The 19,051-nt window shown below is 46.7% G+C and overlaps 1 non-coding gene across 1 annotated transcript; it reads left to right on the top strand.

Annotated features, from left to right (window-relative positions):
• The first annotated feature begins 15,564 nt into the window (after window positions 1-15,564).
• LOC117866044 (U2 spliceosomal RNA) lies at window positions 15,565-15,753 on the top strand. Its single transcript, XR_004642742.1, has one exon. It is a non-coding gene; the product is annotated as a U2 spliceosomal RNA (small nuclear RNA).
• The last annotated feature ends 3,298 nt before the right edge of the window (window positions 15,754-19,051 follow it).

Genomic DNA, 19,051 nt, shown 5'->3' with positions numbered 1-19,051 from the left:
TTCTCATACCCCTATTGCGGTAGTGGGTGGGCCCTACCCAGGCCATGTCCCGTCAGTCAGGACTCTGTGCGGCCTTTCCCATTAAAAAGGCAGAAGGTGGAGGGTTTTTTCCCATACTTTCGCCTCCCTTTCGCTGCTGCCGCACGCGCAGGTGGTCGCTAAGCAGACCACCGTGCAGTGGGTGATGGAGGCTAGCCGCTCAGTGGAGGCCGCGAGCGTGGGCCAAGAAGGCGCCACCGATCTTGTTGAAGCGGCGAAGGCTGGGTCGGGCCGAGCACCGTCCCAACTGCACTTGACACACCTTCATCGTCACCAGCCACACCGCCAGCCAACGCAACCGGGGGGCCATAGTAAAGTTTCATAGAAATAGTTAGTTTTTGTATTAGAGTGAATTCATGGGGGACTAAGAGCCCAGTGAACAATTTAAGTTCTTTTGTGATCGCGATCTTCTTAATCGTGAGGGGGAGCTTGTCCCGCTTGCCCTCATTTTTACCCTTAAGTAATTTTACTTTTTGCCCTTTTCATTTCAAACCTGCCCGTTGACTATAGGCTGCAACCTTTAGAACCCGGGCGTGGCCCGCGAGGCTTAGCTACTCGTGATCAAAGGTCCTAGCGGGGTTTGATTGGTTGGGAGGCTGGAGCGTAAGATACTTAGGGTAGTTAGAGGAACGAGATGCCATTTCGATTGGGCGAAGTGCGCGATTGTGCAAAAGTAAAGAGGGGGTGGTATCGCACCCCCGTGGAGCCCCCGAGCGACCCAGGCTGAGAGTGCTCTGGGGTGCTGTAGGATCTAGTGTTGAATGGAAGTGACCAGCAAAACCGAGCTAGCGAAAGAAATGGCGTAACTATTCAATGTTCCATGAATTTGTGAGGATGTTTCCATCGTTGTCCTTCAGTTAGTAAGCGTCTGGTCCGGTCCTTCTTATTCTTCTTGCCCTGCCGTGCGGAGGGCCCTCATCCTGGATCTCAAGCTAGGCCTTGCCCTTGTCCTGACCGCCGCTGAAGACTGCCCCGATCGCCTCCTCGCCGGAGGCATGGTTTTTGGTGATGTCAAGAAGGTCACGGGTGGTACGGGGCTTCAGGCAGTCGAGCTTGTGGACCAGGGTCTTGCAGGTTGTTCCAGAGAGGAACGCGCTAATGACATCTGCATCGACGCCATCAGGAAGGGAGTTGCACTGCCTTGAGAACCTGAGGATGTAATCCCACAGGGACTCGTTGGGCTCCTACTTGCAGCTCTTGAGGTCCCAAGAATTCCTGGTACGGACATACGTCCCTTGGAAGTTTCCAACGAAGACCTTGAGGTGCACCCAGTCGTGGATGCTGTGGGTGGTAGAAATTCGAGCCATGCCCGAACAAACTCCCCTACATAGATGGGGAGGTACTGGATGATGAAGTAGTCATCATCGACTCCACCGGCTCGGCAGGTGAGCCGGAAGTCTTCGAGCCATACACTGGGGTTCGTCTCCCCAGTGGACTTGACGATGTTGGTAGGCAGTTGTGGCGGCACCGCCCAAAGTAACCTGACTAAAATGCACTTAAGCCACTTGACACGCGATCATGCACTTTAATCAAGCCAACTTGGTTATCTGTCGGATTTCATCCGATAAACCACTTACTCAGGATTGAGAAGCATTGCTCACAGGAAGGTGACTGACACAGAGAGTTACAACATTCCCATCACATTAATATAGTTCAACAAATTATTACATCAGAGTTTTCGAAATCCAAACAAGTTTCCAAGGTTGTAAACAATGAAGAGGTAAAACAACGGAAGCTACACGACGATACATAATACTATGGCGAAGCCGACCATGATATCCCTTTCAACGATCCATGCTGTCTGAGGCAGGTGTCCACTCGACCGACCAACCCGAAGGAAGCTGGGTCGGCCAAGTCAAGCTGGCAACCATTTCCTCGTGCGCAGCACTTCCTGAAAACATAGCCACAAGTAAGCCTGAGCAACTAATATTCAGCAAGACTGACCCGACAGGTGATAACTACTTCACCGACTCCTAGACATGCAAGACTTTTTGGTTGTGGGTTTGTTTTTGCGAAAACGCTTAAAGTTGGTCCTTACTTTCAATGTTTTAGCTCAAGTTCTAGGTTCATTAACCAGTCTAGATTAGCAACTTATACTAAGCAAGCATTGCTTCCAAACAATTAAAGATCAAGCATCAAGATTAATATCCTCATGTTCCATCTTTACTCAGTGCAGACGAATCAATTCGAATTTATTAACCATGCATGGCAAACCTAATCCCACAACGTCCGCGCACCATAAAGGGTCGCTTCATTTGTCAGCCGTCCTCATCGATCCCTTAGGCACGTGTCAGGTCCAAACTTCCTTTGGCATGCAATGCTCCATAGTCCCGGCCTCTGCCGTACTGTGACCGCACTTGCACCCACATGATGCACCATGGGAACGACGTTCCAAGGACAGCAGGATATAAGCCACACCCCAGTTCAATCAAGTACTAGGCTTCCCTATCCCATACTAGGTATGAGATTAGTACTTTCAAACACTTGATCACAAACGCTGACATGTTTCAACCTTAGCAAATTCATTACTAGACAGATGGGGCAAACCACCACATCAGAACCATTCCCGGTCCCGTTCGTTATCCTTATAGTTGTAGAATAAGTAAACAAATGACTCCTATAACTCGTGAGTGACAGGCAATCACTCAACTTTTACCGAGTCCTATTTAGCATAGCAACTAGTGTTCAAAACAAGGTACTAAGTTCATGCATCTACGGTTTCAATCAATTCCTACAATGTAAATGCACAATCATAAGCATCAACATATTGCATAATTTAAAACAGGGAAGCATGCACCGGGGCTTGCCTTTAGGAAAAGTTAGCGGGTCTTTGGGGTCTTGATCTAGCTCGGGCTCAACTTCCACATGATGTAGCTCTGCGGCAGTTTCCTCTTCCAACGTAGGGTGGAGCTTGTAGGTTCCATCGGCGGTATTAGCTTCTACATGACATGCACATGCAAAGAGTTCAAATTTTTCCATGCTTTTGTACGAATGATGCAAGGCATGACTCATGCTGGAAAGAAAGTTGCATTTTGGCCACATTCACCTAAACAAGGTTCTGACTTTCATTAATTTCACGAACTAAGGTGGGTTGTGGTTTAAACTCGAGGTCGACTTTGATGGTGATTGTGTACATATTTAAGATTCTTACAACTTAGAAGATCACAAGGAAAGTGAGGTCGCTTTTAGGGTTGTTCGGGTTCATTTGGGGAGCTATTTACTTCTGAATGTTTTTTGTATCTCTTCCAAAATTTACCCATTAGGCTTATTAGAATTTACCTTTCTTTATTCACTTAAACTGATTCCTTATCCAAAAATTGGTTCCACAAGTAAACAGTAACATATGGCACTGAGAAAATTACAACACCTTATTAATGTCGTTAAGGAGTTACTATAAAATTTGGAATCCATTGGATTATCACAAAAATAATTAAAAGTATTTTACCACCAAGGGTAGAATGCACTTAACCATTTTCATCTGAAAACCTACAATGACTCAGAGGATGAAACTTTAATAGTAGATTGAAGGCAAGTTATGGAGACTTTGGTTAATTTTTCATGATTTTTAGAGAAGGACATCTATTTCCCATATTTTTCTCCTATTTATCTTGCTCTAAAAAGGAAGGTGGGTTTCCTTCTATTTCTGACCAAGTTCCTTATTTTTCCTACAAACTATACTTGAAAACTAAGCTTCTCCAAGTAGTTTCATATTTTTCTCAACTCTGGATTAAAACTTATACAAAAAGAAATATTTAACCCTAGATTTCAAATATAAGGTTAAAACAATGATTTAATGTTCTACTCCAGAGACCTAAGTATTTTTTTGAGCTTCTACTCACTGAAACATACACCACAGAGTTGGATTTACTTTTTTAGCATTTTTCTTCGATTTACTATGATTTAAAAGACCTAAGCAAGAAATTAAACTATAGGGTATTATTTCCAACAGTAACATGGGCAAGATTATTTTTGTATGAACTAGATAGTTCACTGAGTTCAACAAAAGTGGTTTGGAATTTTTCTTATTTTTCTATGATTTATTGTGCATTTACAAAGTTTATCCTATTTTCTGCTAATTTAAAACAATAAACCAAAAACAACTTACACCCTACCCCTTGGGTCTAAGGTTTAATTGCGCAGGGGTCCCTAGTTCTTGCGCTAAGGCCTCTGAAAGAAGGTAAAAGACATAGAGAGGTCCTCGCGGCGGCCGGTGGCGATCTTTGCCTGATTCTGGCGAAGTAAGGCTCGAGCTAGGGCAACAAGTTACTGGGGAGGAGCGCGGGCTCACCTAGGGTCGATTGGCGGAGATTAGGGCGGTGGAGCGGGCTCGGCGGTGGCGGAACGGCTTGGGGACAGAAGGCGGCTTCGGCGGCGGGGTCGCGGCGAAGTTCCGGCGACGACGGGGCTCCGGGAGGGCAGCAAGTCGCTCGGATTGGAGCGCGAGGTGGTGGCGGAGCTCTCGGGGGAGGTGTCGAGGTGCGGGGAGCGGCGGAGACAAGGGCTACGCTGGAGGGTGGTACGGCGACGCTTAGAGCAGAGGAGGCGGTAGAGCTTTACGAGTGTGGGGAGCTGCGCAGGCGGCACATCGACTCCTTTTATAGGGTCAGGGAGGTGCGGTGGGTGAGGGAGGAGCCAATGCTGGCGGTGGATGTGGCTGGAGATGAGTGGGGGAGGAGAACGGGGTGGCGCCATTGGCCGGCGGCACCCACTAGCAGAAGGATGGCGTGTCCGCACGCGAAGATCTTCCGACGATTAGGCTGGAGAGATAGGAGGGGTGCGCGATCTTCTTTGTCGGGCGGAGCGATTGGGCTAGCCGCGGGTTGTCCTGTCACCGTCGAGCAGCAGATTGGGGAGGCGGAGCTCGGCCATCGAGCAGCCATGGCGTGGCGGAGGGGAGCGGCGGAGGCGTGGTGCGGCATAGGGCGTGGGAGATGCTCGGGCAGAGGAAGGATAGGGTTGCGCGGTCATTGGGCGTCCCGGCGAACGAGTTGTCCCGTCGTGGCCATCGGTTGGCTGTCGGCGAGCTCGGGCGAACATGCCGGGCGCGCGCTGGGCGGGGTGCTCCTTGGGGCAGCTAAAAGGGTCGGTTTTGGGGGCCTTTTCTCCAAACTTTTCAACAGAACTCGTGAAACTCCAAAAGTAAAACTGGTAGACCAGACATTCGGCTCCAAACTTTACAAAAGGAGTTTGCTTGAAAACGAGACAAATTTGAAACTATGGAGTTGCAAAGATTGGACGAACGCCGGCCTTCGGGGACTTAGGCAGATCCTGGTTTTGCTGTTTTTCAACATTTTGGCCAACTTTGGCTCAGATTTTGAGTAGCTTCCCGTTTGAACCAGGCCAAGGTGTAATTGAAGGAAAAGTTCTTCAGTATTAGGACTCCAACTTCTATTAGGGACTTTTCTTAAGTTCATTTCATATTTTAGGAGGAACGGGCTCGCCAAGATACGCGCTCTGGACGTTTTCCAGACTTAGCTCTGGAATGCAAGTAGGCTGAGTTGACTGTTTTACACGATTTTGACCAAGTTTTTGAGCAGGTTTGGTTGTGATTTGGACCTAGGTCAGTGTAACAAAGTTGGAACGCCCTCAAGGAACTACAACTTCTATTAAACAACTTCTATTAAAGGTCTGACTTGAGGTTAGATAAAGAATGGTGAGATAACAGGTTGCAAAGTTGAGGAAAAACATGAATTTCAGGACATAGGTCATTTGTAGGGTTTTGATGTACTTCTGATTTGATTCTTGTTTTTGACCTTCTCCCACTCCAAATTAGCTAAAGTGTTATTAATAAACATTGTTTGAAATTAAAAGTTTTACAACTAAAAATTTAAGTTGGTAAAAAGAAACTCAAGTTTTCTATTTTACTTGAAAAAGAGTTTTTTAGAGGTAATTTGGACATTTCACCTCCTCTACTTAGTGACTAATGACTTTCTTAAGTTTCACTACACCTAATTAAGGTAGAATTATTACAGCAGTCAGAAGTGTTTTGGGAATGGCGCTTTCTGGATGCGGTGACCGAAGGAACGTGGCCCCAGGCCGTCCGGGCTAGAGCTCCGGTCGCCGTACCGGTCGCTCGGTCGCCCGCCACGCCTAGGGTGCGTCTATTCGTAGTCCTTGTCGGGCCAGCTGGGGCCCACACCACGCATGCTCGCCACCATTCGGTCGACATCGGCGTTGTGCTGAGCCTGGCGTGTAATACCCCGTCCTCCAAAGCCGCACCGCCCAGCCTTTTCGAGGGGCGGGCACGCGTACACATAGCACCCTGCTTACACTTTCGTCCTCGCTTCGTGTAAAAGGGTTAACCCGAAGGTGATATGGCTGGTTAACAGAGGCTTATAAGTTGGCTCCACCATTGCTCAACTAGCAAGGTGGTACTGAACATGTGCACCTGCGCTCATGGGCCACACTGGGCCAACCGAATTGGGCCGGGTGTCACATGGCGTCACGTGTTGATGACGCTGGGAGCGTCACGGGTTGGCCCACGCCGCTCGCGCACATGTGGACACTGTGGAGCAGGTGCCGGGTCGAGCTGCGGCGCGACCGTGATGCCCTACCCCGCTCAAGGCGACTGCTGTGGTAGGCGGATGGAGCGATTCGATAGGTGTGGCCCCAATGCCCCGGTCCAGCTAGAGGCTGCGTGCCACTATCGTGATGCAGAGCTCTCCACCTGCTAAACGGCGACGGTCTCCACCAGTGCCATGAGGTTTCGGTGAATCGCCTGCTCGTGGGGGTTGACGGGCTCGGGGAGGCTGCGCAGAAGCATTGCCGTGGTAGTGATGTTCTGGCCAGCTCGAGCGAACTGAGGGGGATCGTCTCCTCCAGCCAAGATATTGCGCTGGACTTGGTAGGCACGACCTCGAGCGCCGCTCGTCGGGTTGCGCGCGCGTGGCTCAGAGCGCTGCGTGGGGTGCACCAGCGCAGGTAGCTGCCGGCTCAGCCACTGCTGTCGCAACTCGCCACCATGCGCCTGCACACGTGCTAGGGCCTCTCACACCCCTCCAGTGGCTACTCCAGGGCATCCACCATGGTGCATTCCCGCGATAGAGGACGGCTAGGTGCCACTAGGTCGCCAATGCTGGAGCTGTCGCAGAGGTCGTGGAAGGAGGCGGGGGCGTAGCCCGCCATCCCCACGAACTCGCACATGAGATGGGGCAACGTCATGGTGGAGCCCCCGTGCGTATGTGTCCGTGGAGGACGTCAGGCCGTAAGGGAACCGGCCGCGTGGCCAGCGCGGCGGAGACAACGAGGTCCCTCCGGAGAGCTGGCCGAAGGTGTTGAACAACGAGTATAGGACAATGTCCACGTCACTCACCGTGGGGTTCGAGCCAAACATGGACTCAAGGTGGAGCACGAGCGCCTCAACGCCGAGGTCATCAGATGGCCTGAGGCCCATGGAGCATGCTCCTCCTCCCGGTGATGCCGGGGCGAGCGCCTCGTCGCGGAGGCGGAGTATGCCGAGCTGGTTGGCGTCGAAGTCCAGGCTCCCGAAGTGGAAGGTTCGAAATGGCGTGAAGACGAAGGGGAGCCCACATCTCACCTGTGGCGGAACTGCCCAAATTAACTTGGCTAAACTACACTTAAGCTGCTTAACACGCGATCATGTACTTTAAACAAATCAACTTGGTCATCCGTCGGATTTCATCCGATGAACAACTTATCTCAGGATCGAGAAAGCAAGACTCGCACGAAGGCGAGTGGTTACAGACATTAGAACAGTCCATCTCAATTAAGAAAGTGGATTAAATTATGACAACCTCAAGTTCAAAATTCAAGCAAAGTTTGTAGATTCCTCAAATAACAGAAATAAATAAGCGGAAGCTAAACGTCGTTGCCGTATATCATAATGAAGCCGATCATGACATCAATGATCGATCCTCGCCGTTTGAGGAGGGATCCCACTCAATTGTCCAACCAGGAGGAAGTTGGGGAGGACAAGTGCCACCTGCAGCGAGCTCAGGGGCATCAACATCACCTGAAAAGATGTGCCACAACAAGGCTGAGCGACTACGCTCAACAAGACTTAACCGACCGATGGTACTACTCCACCAACATCTAGACATGCAAGCTTTTTGGCTCTAGGTTTTGTTTTTTTTTGCCAAAAGCGACTAGTGTATGTCCTTACTTTCAACATTTTAGCCACAAGTTCTATTGTTGTTTAACACTAAACCAAGCATAGTTTCCAAGCAATTAATACAGGTAATAAAATTTGATCATCATCATCATCTTTCATTCTTACTCAGTGTAGCATAGCGATCAAGCAATCCCAAACTATGAGAGGTAGACAAATCGATTCGAATTTCTTAACCATGCATGGCGAACCTAATCCCACGACATCCGCGCATCGCGAAGGGTCGCTTCATTTGTCAGTCGTCCCCATCGATTCCCAAACCTGTGTCAGGCCTACTTCCCTTGGTACAAGGCTCCATAGACCTAGCCTCTGCCGTTCTATGACCGCACTTGTCACCACATGCGGCCGCAAGGGAACTCCATTCAAGAGACAGTGGAACGATCCACTCACGTTCCGGTTCAATCAGGTAATAGGCTTCCCCATCCCATACTAGGTATGAGATTAGTACTTTCAACACTTGATCAGAAACACCATCACATCTCAACCTTAGTCCAATTTCATGTAGGCAGTCGGGGCAATCCACCGACCACCAAAATAGTTCACAGAGCCCTGCCCCGTCCATCATCCTTATAGTTGTAACAAAAGGAAAACAAACAACTCCTATAACTCGCGAGTGACAGGAAATCACTTGACTTTTACCGAGTCTTATTAAGCATTGCAACAACTCGACTTAACATACTAGTGTTTAGATCAAAGGGTACTAAGTCATGCATCTACGATTTCAATCAATTCCTAGAAATGTAAATGCGCAACCAAAGTAATGAATCATATTGCATGTATTTAATAGGAATTCATGCTCCGGGGCTTACCTGCACACGGGAAGTTAGCGAACTGGCCCTCGGCTTGCTCTGGTACGGGCTCGACTCCGACTTGCTGCAGATTAGTTACGGCTCCATCTTCTAGCACCGGGTGAAGCTCGTATGTTCCGTCAGCAAGGTTCAGCTCTACACGAAATGCAAATGCATCAAGTTCAATTTCCATGCTTTCTCATAGGGCGCAAAACAAGAATTAGCACTGAAGTATAGATTACATCATGACCACATTCACCTAAACAAGTTTCTACACTTTCTTTATCTGCATAAGGTAAGGTGTGTTGTGGTGTAAAACCCGGGGTTGACTTGATGGTGATTGGGTACATATATACAACTTAACTTTATTAAACTTCAGAGTGGAAAGCTATCCTATTCTGAATGTTTTTTTTACCTCTTCCAAAAATTACCTTTATCATTACTCAAGGTTTCTTTCTTCCATTTAGATGGGTTCATCTTCCAAATTTTATTTCTATCTTCAAACAGTAAGCTATGAAGCCACAAATTTAACAGAAACTTAACCATATATAAGCTACTGCATAAATTTGAGGTCTATTGGAGGTACATAAAAAGAATTAGAATTACTTTATTACCCTAAGGTAGCATATACTTAAACATTTTTAAAACAAAAACCATAACGAATTTGGGTATGAAATTTTAACAGTAGGTTCTAGAGGTGAAATAGAGCCTTTGGTGAATTTCCAAAGTTAAATACATTTTCTACTGATTATAAAAGAAAAACCTTGGCAAAATTATAGTCTAGCCCCTAGGTCTATAGGTTAAACGCGTAGAGGTCCCTGACTTTTAGCGCTAAGGCCCCAATAAGAAGGGACACAAGTGTGTCCTTGGCGGCGCACCCAGCAGCGGTCCGGCCAAATTCTGGCAAGGCACTGGCCAATCTAGGGCAAGAAGTTGCGGGGGAGGCACAGGAGCTCACCGGGAGTCGATTGGCAGCGGTTGGGGTGCGGAGGAGGCTTGCTGGAAGTGGAACAGTGCAACGCGGGGAGCTTCGGGTGGTGGCGAAGTCTGGTGGCGTGCCAGCGTCGTCGGCATTGAGGGACCCCAACAAGCGGCTTGGGAAGCTGTGCGTGGACACGGCGGAGCTAGCAGTGGTGGTGGCGAGGAGCGGGGAGCTGCGGAAAGGAGAGCTCCATGGAGAGGTGCCTCGGCATCGGGCATGGAATAGAGCAGGGGAGCGCGGCAAGGTTGGGCGAATGGGGGAAAGGGGCACAGGTGGTGCAGGGCCTCCATTTATAGGGCCGGGGTGGAGCGGCGAACGAGACGGGGTTGGGACTGGCAGCTGGGGACCGGAGGGGAGCTAGGGCGCTGTTGTGGCCATTAATGGTGGCGGCGCCATTGGCGGACTGGGGGGTGACCGGTGGGGTGAGGCAGGCGAGGTGACAGGCTCGAGCGAAACGAGCGTGCGTGCAAGGAACAGCTATGCTGGGGTGTCGGGTTGGCGAGGTGGGCGCTCAAGGCATCGCGGCTGGGGTGGCGGTTGGCCGAGGCGGCGGTGTCGGGCAGGCATCCACGGGGGCGCACGCACTCAGGGCGGGGCGTGCCCTCGGGCGGAGCGGGGTGGTGCAGGCACGACAGGGCGACCGCGCGCTCACGGGCTACGGGGCGCGCGAGGCGTCTCCCTGCCGCGGCTGGAGACCGGGCAGAGGCACTGCGCCGGTAAGCGGTGTCCACATGGCGGGCGGCGAGCGGAGCGCGGCGCGCACATGCTCTGGCGTGCTCTGGCCAAGGGATCCGCGGGATCGCTTCACCGGGTCGGTCTTCAAGCGCCAAGATCTCCCGATTCTTGAACCGTGCAACATTAACTCCCTTTACAAAAGTTGTAGTCCTCAGATCCAAGTTCAACTTTCATAATTGAACCAAGTTCAAATTCGTAGAAGATTTGAAGATACAAAGCTTCAAAGCTTGGAGGAATGCTGGATTTCCAGACCTAGGCAAAAACGGCGGTTTGGCCCATTTTTGGGTTTTTGGCTGACTAGAGCCCTAATTTTGAAAAGCTTCTGATGTGAATTTGACCATAGTCCAATTGATAAAGTTGTTATATAAACTTATCTCTCAAACTCTTATAAAGGGTTTTGCTAGTGTTCTGTTCAAGTTTTGTGAGATAAGCATTAGCCAAGGTGCATGGTTGAACTGCTTCCAGACTTAGCCTAGATTGCTGATTGAGGCTGGGTTGACCGAACTAGCTAACTTTGACAGGGGTTTTGGAAGCCTTCTGTGTGGATTTAGACCTTACTCCTTTAGTAAAAGTTGTTAAGGGCTTGAAGCTCTAAAAATTTTGTATAGATCTCAGCTTGAGTTTATTTTGGAAAAAATCTAAATAAAGAGCTCCAAAGTTGGAGCTTTATCTGTTTTTCTTAAATGGGCACGGTTTTGAACTTTGGGTTTTTAAATGTCTTCTGCTCAGATTCAAGCAAAACACCAAAAATAAAAGTTGTTAGGAAGGTTGATTTCTACAACTTTTAGTTGGACAGATTTTTAAGTTCTTAAGCAAAAACCTGAGTTATGTTTTAAAAAGTTGTTTAGCTTGTGAGGGCAAAAGTGTCTTTTTACTTGTCTTCACAACTACCAATTGTTCTTCTTTATGCTCTAATGGCTTTATTTAAGATTAAACATGGTTTAATTAGTCTAGGTTGTTACACCACCGAGCGGGGGCGCGGGGAACTCCAGCGAGCCAAAGTGAATCGCATTGCTCGAGCTCGTCATGTCGAGAATGGTGGGAAGGTGAGCCATCCGATGACTGAAAATGCGAATGCACGGTGGTATCCCCACGGACAGTGCCAAACTATCAGTGCGGAATCTGGCCGATAGGTAAGTATACGTAGTTTGCCGCGCGTTAGATCGGATATGACCTAGCACATAATGACTCAGGATTTATACTGGTTCAGGCACGGACCCTACGTCCAGTCGGGGGTCGGTCGGTCGATTGTATTCCTGAGTCCAGGTGTTAAAAATTTGCAGTGCGGATACAAATGAGCGAGGAGTCGAGAAGGGGGGTGTTCGAGGCCCGGTCGTGCTCTGGTCCGAATGGAGGAGAGTGACATGGGCTCGAACGTGCGAGAAGTGTTGGAGAGAGTCAGAGAGTCTTCGATAGATCAAGAGAGAGAGAGAGAGAGCAGCCCCCCTTTATAGTTCAAGCGGACGGCCTTACAAGTCAGAGAGAGGGAGAGAAAAGGTGCACGGGCACTGCCTAATCTTGTTAGTGCCCACGTCGTCAGGTACGGGATGGCCATCACCCTCCATCCCTGTTCATCTCGTCTGGTCGCTCCGTCGTGACGGGTAGGTAGTATAATGTCCGCCTAATATGGCAGGGCAGCACTATGCGCTGCGTGCGCAGGGCGTGGTGAGGTACAGTCCTCTGTACGGCGGTTGACCTGAGCGTCTTCCCTCATCTGCTCCACCTGCTCCCCGAGCCCATACCGAGCGGGCGTCCCCAGTCGGTCGTCCTGGTCGGTCCCGACCATGACGGTCAGAAGGGAGCAATGTGCATCGGTCCGACCAAAGGTACATCCCCTGTCGGGGGAACTTGGTCGGAGTCGGATTGTGGTCCTAGCGCCGAACAGGCCTCCTGGTCGGGTGCGCCAGTCGGTGGTCGGATCATGGTCACGGCCTGGTGTCGCGTATCTGGGCTAGCCCAAGCGCGCATTGTCACTGCGCCGCCTGTTGGGCCAAGCGTTGTGGAAAAGCGGGCCCATTGGGGACACCAGGTCTATGGACCCGTCGAAGTGGCTTACATTTAGTTAAGGCTTTTGTATTCAACACCTCCTAGCCTTTGGAACTTGCTCAACACAGTTGACCATTGATCCAGTTAATGTCTGTTCGGCACTGAGGTGATTTAAAATAATCTCGTTTTGTCTAATACTTCACTTGCTGCTTTTTATTAACCTAGGTTGTAAATGGATATACGTTGATGGCTTTCAAAATTTATAATATTAGTGCATGACACTACTAAAAACGGCTTTGTAGGGACGGTTGAAAAGAGGTTTTCAGGGGTGGGTGCTCTACCCACTCCTGCTTTTCGCAACTACAAATAGCTATTTGCAGGAGCGGGTAAGTGTCCATCCTTGCAAATTATTTCCAGGACGGGTGAGGGGGTAACCTGCCCTGGGAAATGCCATTTGCAGGGCGGGTCACTCCACCCTGGAAATCAATTTTTTTAAATAAAAAAAAGAAAAAGTAAAAAGAAAAAATAAAAGAAAGAAAATCCATAGAGCGCCGTCCACCGCCGGTGCTGGTGCCACGCCACCAAGGCTGCCTGCCGTCGGGGCTGGGGCCGAGGGGGTCGCACTGGCCTCCGAGCCTCATGTGCCGCCACGGGGTGCCGCGCGCTGTTGAGCCGCCGGAGTCGGAACTGAGGGGGGCACATGGCATCACCCACCTTCGGCGCTGAGGCCCGCGCTGGCCTCTGCGTGCCTCCCGCCACCAGGGCTGAGGGGCTGCGCCACCGGCCGCCGTGCCGTATCGTGCCCCACCACAGGGTGCCGCACCGCCGTGGCACCGTGCCCTCCTCCTATTGCCCCGGTGCCCCCTCTGCTTGGCCCTTGGAAGATGAAGTGAGAGGAATGGATAAGGAGAGAGGGAGAGGGAAGGGATAAGAGGGGAGGGATCCAGAGAGAGGAGGTTCGGGCCAATAGGAGAGCTCGATTTTGGAGACATAGGTCGCTGGCGTGGCAGAATGTGTTTCTTTCATAACTTATAACGAGTTTTTGGAGCACTAAATGATTTTAAATGAAAAACTTGTCAACTAAAAAATTTTATATCTCGTTAAGCACTACCACTTTTATATAGAGCTTTTGCATTCGAGGTCGTTTGAAAATTTTATAATTCAAGATTTCGAAATTAGAGAGCTTAGAATGACATTTTGAGCTATTAAACAATTTTAAATGAAAATGTTATCAACTACAAAGTTTTAGATCCAATCTAAATCTACAACTTTGCTATAAAGTTCGTATTCATCCAAAATTGAGTGAAAAAGTTTGTAGTCAAAAAATACATCCTTCAAACATAATCCTTCCAATTCTTAACATCAAATGAAAACTTGTATGTTTGCGACCATGAAATGATTTCAAATAAAAAACTTGTCAACTACAAAATTTAATATCTCATCTAGATCTACAACTTCGATATAAAGTTTGTATTCATCCGACATTGTATGAAAAAGTTTGTATTCAAAAAATACATCCTTCAAACTTAATCCTTCCAATCCTTAACATCAAATGAAAAACTTGTATGTTTGTGACCACTATATGATCTCAAATGAAAAAATTATAAACTACAAAGTTTTAGATCTCGTCAAGCTATATAATTATGCTATAAAATTTATCTTCATCTATCATATGAAAAATTGATGAATTTATTTTCACGGGACCATTTCTAGGGGCGGGCCATGTCATCACCCGCCCCTAGAAATGGTTCCCATTTTCATAGGCGGGTGATGGGGTGACCCACCATAAAAATGGTGATTTCTAGGAGTGGGTCACCCCATCACCCGCCCGCTGGAAATGGCACCCATTTTCAGGGGCGGGTCATGAGGCGATCCCCTTCCAGCAAATGCTTTTCCAGAGGCGGGGCGATTGCTACAGTAGCCCCACCGGGGCTCCTTTTGTAGGAGCGGGTGGCAATTTCGCTGCTCCTAAAAAAATGAGCCACCCCTAAAAATTGTTTTTGTAGTAGTGTGAATACAGGAAATTAAACATGGTTGGATAAATTGTGGCACTTCAATGCAAACTAACCCTACGTTTGAGTGGCACCTCAAACTGACTGGCCCTTTGCCAGCCACCCCAAGTCTAGTCCATGACTTCATATCTTGCTGGTATAGATCTTGAAGCTAAAGAGGATGTGGTAGACTGGTAGCTTTGTACCGTCACATCATAAGGAATTTACTCGCTTGAAAATGTGCGAATGATTATTTATTTTGTTGTGTAAGATGGTTTAAACTTTAATACGTTATTATGCACTGGGCAAGGATTTTGATCAATGATCAATCTACATAGTTTTGAAGGTCATAAATTTTGGGTAAATTATTTGAAATTTGGGCCTGTCGTTTTGCTCTCAGTTTTTTCATATCAATGCAATATGTGTACAACAAAGACTGACTACTCTGTACTCTCCAGATATGTGCCGGCTGGGCTGAATAAGGTCTTTGTTTAGTTCACCCAAATTCCAACTTTGGTACTATGCAAAAAGAAGATTCCTCATCACATCAAACTTGCGGTACATGCATAAACTAAATGTAGACGAAATTAAAAACTAATTGCACAGTTTTGTTGTACTTTGCAAGACGAATCTTTTGAGCCTAATTAGTCAATATTTGGACAGTAATTCACAAATACAAACGAAACACTACAATGTTGCTACAGTAATTTTGACACCCCAAAGTTGGACAACTAAACAAGGCCTAACTCGGCCCAACAAGCAGCATGCCCACAGGAGGATCACGGATTCACGGTCCACGAGAGAGCAGGGAGATCTGAATTAGAGGTACAGTTTAATTAGTACCACATCGAGCAGCCAAAGTGCAGAGCCATGCCTGGACCCTATAAAACAAACCGTTTGTCACCGGTAAAACTCATACATTTCTCCACCTTTTGGCTAAGATCAAGCGTAGAATCTGTTATTATCAGTTTAATATATATGAGCCATATGTCCACTTTGATATTAAATTTATTTTTTAGGAAGAGTCCACTACAATGGCTTGCTATTGGGGCTCTCGTGCGTCACCTAGGTGTTGCACTGCTGCCTAGACCTGGTGCACCCCAACCAAAACAAATTAAATTTTACTTCTTTTACAATCTTATCATATATGTTGACAACAAAGATCTGAGGCTCGGCACAGAGCTTACAACTGGACCATACAAACTATTAGGATTTAGCCTTTGTTTATGGATCTTCTAAAATACCAGCACTTGGGGCATCATTTCTAATTTACAGTCGTGCGGAAGTTTCTTTGCTTATGGATCTTCTAAAATACCAGCACTTGGGGCATCATTTCTAATTTACAGTCCTGTGGAAGTTTCTTTGCATACGGTTGATCTCGGACAACCGCACATGGTTCTACCTGCGCCGCGCCCCAACGTCCCACCCTCTATCGCAGGTGGTCCTGCCCTCTCCGTGCGCAACAAAACTTTTTGACAACATTTTTTTTCTAGAAAAAATTATAGAAATAAAAAGGAATGAAAAAATCTGAAACAAATATTTAAACAAATAGTTGTGTCAAAAAATTATTGTGAACCAAAAGTTTGTAGACAAAATTTTTGAGAGAAAAAAGATAGAGCAAAAGTTAAACAAAAAACTTTGAGCAAACAAATTCAAAAAAGATTTGGATGAAAAATTATGAACAAAAATTCCGAAAAAATGCTATAGAAAAAACTTTGGAAGAAAAAATTGGAGAGCAAAATCTACAAAAAACTTCAACAAAAAAAAGACTGCGGTCGGCAGCTGCCCAGCACTGCTCGCCGCGTGCTGCCGAAGGAGCTCCTCCACCGGTGCCGCCGCTCCCCATCGCAGTTGTGGGCGTGCTCGCCGCTTGATGCCGGAGGAGATGCTCAACCCGGCGGCGCCGCTCCCCATTGCGTCCAAGGGCGAGCACCACTGAGGAAGCTGCTCACCGCTTCACTTGTGAGAACCGCTCAATTTGATCTCGAATTAAGTGAATTGATGGTCATGCCAATAGGATGAGAGCCAACACTTACGCGTCTTGTGACGTGTCAAGTGGCAACCCACACCTAGAGACGCAAGACTTGGTGCAATTCAACTTAATAAGAGACAAATCCGGTAGTCCCGGTAGGTGTTTCACAACATGCCCAAGATCAAGCAACACCAACCGTACAAATTGCACATCATCACATGAACCATAGAAGAGCAATTTTAAACATTACACAAGTTCAACAATTAACGTTACAAGTTCATTTCATACATGGTTCAAATCTAAAATTTAATTGAATGAGCTCCAAATACAAGTCTTAGACTCATGACAACAACAACATGAAATTAAATGTTTAAGTTTTTCCAACATCTAACCCATAAAAAGCACTACTACGCAGCGGACACGACAGATAAATGCAAAAGACACGATGGTGTAGTTGCCCAAGAACACCATCAAAGCAACAAATGACCGCTCTAGTCACTCATCACCCACCCTCGGATCGGCGAGGTAAAAGTGACCAGACACGGCCTCCGGTTCACCGGCAACTTTAGTGAGTGATAGCAACATGAGTACAAAAAGTTACTCGCAAGTCTTACGCAATTAGATAACAAGGATCATGCATAGGGTTGAACAAGGAGTAAGGCTTTATGGTTAAGTAAATTTGCAAAAGCCTATCTCATCCAATTCTTAATTTTTGACCATAAGCAAGTGAATAACACCCTATGGACAGCTAGCAAATTTTATTAATCTTGCCCAAATCTACGTCAAAATTTAGTTGGAAGCAATTGCATCAACATGGTAACATAGAGCATAAATATATGAACAAGTATTAAAAGCATCCAATAACTCTACGATGAATTCATGAGACTTGATCTTGCTCATAATCGAGAGCGTGGCAATTCGAATTGATTTATCCCTGCAAGGGTGTACTCTTTACCCACACGACTCGAGGACCTTGCGGCTTGCGCACACGATCAATGGTGCACAAGGGGGTACTCATGCCAACCTTTTCCAAACCGCCTCAAATTATGAGTAAAACATGCCTAGCTTATGTGGAGGACGACCTAGGTCCACTGGGGACACTCCTAGGCTCCTCTACATAGTTCAAGGACCACACATCTAGGGCCGTGCCTCATAGAGTGATTCAAGTAAGGTATTAGGCTTGTTCTTCCCATATGGGAACATGTGGTAGCACGAAAAAGGTGCTCAAACCGACATCAACAATGGACGGTCCTTAATCGACTCGAGTGGCCTATGTCACCGAGGCTCCATTCTCGTGATCCTACACACCGCTCAAATCTCATATCCAAAATAATCATCATGTTCATTTATTCAACAACAATAAAGAACCTTAATGGAATCAATCATTGTTGATTAACCTACAACCATTTCCCATACCAAGTGATCAATCTATGACTAAGCATGGCTAATCAATTAAAAGATTAATTCATTATGACCCATACTACTCGAGCGACAAGGTATATGATAACAAGCAAGGGAGGCCATAATAACAAAAATATAGGTTCTAATAATGCAATAAGATAACCCACATGCAACCCATAGCTAGACATAGTAACAATTTCATTTCAAAAAGTAGGAGATAAATATACTTAGCTACTTGCCTTGATTCTCCTCGGGCTCAAACTTGACCTCTATGCCGGCCTCGGCTTTGGGCTCAAGGGTCACCCTCCGGCAAATCGCTCTCTAAAAGAATGAAATGCGTACATGCATTAGAGATGATGCTATGAGTGCAAATGCTCATGAAATGCATGAAAAATAAAAGAAACAGTAAGAAATCAATTGTTAACATAACAATCTAGCTAAAAACAATACAAAATCATACAAGAACGATGAGAGAAACTATTTTGCATGATAAGCCAAAGTAAGCACGAAATTGCAAGATTAAAATCATCTATTGAGAAACAATTATGAAATAAATTGCACTAATAGAAGACACTAATACAAGATTATGAGAATTGGATTCACATAAAAATCAATTTTTAATGTGGAGATATAAAATAAACAAGATAAACTACCATTAAGCACATTAAATCCAAAAAGGCTTGTAAATCAACCATAAAAGTATCAACATTATTTTTCCTCAAAGGCTAACAGAAGTGGTTTCAACATTTTATCAATGTTTCAGTAATTATCATGCAAATAACAAAATTAAGACAGCAAACAAGAATTATATTTAAAAAAGCATGAAAACCATAGGTTCCACTAATACAAGTTACAGATATGGAACATACACGATAAATGGAAGCTAACAAAATTGGTTTCACAATTTTTGGACCACCACATGATGTATAAAGCATTTGACAACTTTTAGACAAAATAAATCATAACACCAGGTACCAAACAGGAACATGCACATAATCATTTTTGAAATAAACTAGATATCACCAAAAT

The sequence above is a fragment of the Setaria viridis genome, chromosome 7 (assembly GCF_005286985.2).
Source record: "Setaria viridis chromosome 7, Setaria_viridis_v4.0, whole genome shotgun sequence".
Taxonomy (NCBI): domain Eukaryota; kingdom Viridiplantae; phylum Streptophyta; class Magnoliopsida; order Poales; family Poaceae; genus Setaria; species Setaria viridis.
The sequence above is the reverse complement of the archived record's forward strand: the minus strand, read 5'-3'. Positions and strand labels throughout refer to the sequence as shown.